This window comes from Aplysia californica, unplaced genomic scaffold, assembly GCF_000002075.1.
Source record: "Aplysia californica isolate F4 #8 unplaced genomic scaffold, AplCal3.0 scaffold00404, whole genome shotgun sequence".
NCBI classification, from domain to species: Eukaryota; Metazoa; Mollusca; class Gastropoda; order Aplysiida; family Aplysiidae; genus Aplysia; species Aplysia californica.
The window spans coordinates 627448-628764 of NW_004797674.1; positions in this window are offsets into that span (position 1 = coordinate 627448).

The following is a 1317-nucleotide window of genomic DNA, read 5'->3' on the forward strand; positions in this document are numbered from 1 at the left end:
GTAGATAAAAGTATTAGAAGTCAGCTCAAGTCACTGTTGTTCTTACATTGAAAATAATAACAATCATCATCATCATCATCATCATCATCATCATCATCATCATCATCATCATCACCATCATCATCATCATCATCATCATCATCATCATCATATAGCATACATTCCCGCTCAACAGCAAGCTCTATGACCTTTACAGTACATGTATATAATTATATTATTACCCCAACAGCCCTGATCGCATTCTGAAACAATCTCAACTTCCTAGGAAGAATACATTTTACAGGCGCGAAAACACTAACATTCTGACAAAATATTTCCCTGCCTATGACCGGGTACCCATTTACACCAGGGTGAAATGAGGAAAATTCGTGTAAAGTGCCTTTCCCAAGGACACAACGTCGGGTCTGAGGCTTGAACCCCCGACCCGGCAACCTCACGATTACGAGTCCAGTAGCCCAATTACTAGACTATCGATATCATGAGATGTACAATGCATGTACATTCCTAGTCATAACACAAAGTATTGTCTACGTGTTGATACCTGTATTTGTAAAGCGCTCAACGCCTGACGAGTTCTTTAATCGGGGTAAAGCGCTATACATTAATAATTTTGTTGTACATTATTATTAAGAACAATTAAGACGAGAACGAAAAGGAAAATAAGTAAATTACAAAAGAGCTTTCCGAAATACGGAGTTTAAAACTACCTTCCATCAGATGGTATCTAGGACAATAATAAATACTGTAAAAGAGTATTTTCTTCTTCGCGAGGAGTATTTTTCTTTTTCGCGGGAAACGATTTTTTTAAAAACATAAACAAGGGAGGATATTTCCGTGTCCCGGACAAAACTTAGCGGTGTGTAGATCTACACCTGTGGGGAGAAAAATGTGGCTCGTGAAAAAATTCGACTCTTTTGCAGTTATATGGTTTTAGTTTTAGTAGAATTTTTACGTACTCGAAACTGGATAAGGTCATATGAGCGCCAAAGGGTGGATGTCAACAGAGAAGTCCATACAGGGAAGCAAGCTTACTCTGCTCGCCTCTCTGGCTTCAGCAGCACAAAATCTGCTTCGACTATCAAGGCTCCCCGGAAATAACGGGTCACAAGAGAGTGACAAACATACAAAAGAATTAGAGGAAAATGATGATAGTAATGATTAGGAAAGATAAAGCAACAGTTCCCCGTATGCAGTTCAGGCACAGTTATGAACATGGCATTGATGAAGCAGCCCGTTTAGGCTACAATTCTACTGTGCATAAGAACATGTTAATGCCCCCTTCGGGGAAGGCCTACAGACACTTCAGTCAGTAGCACC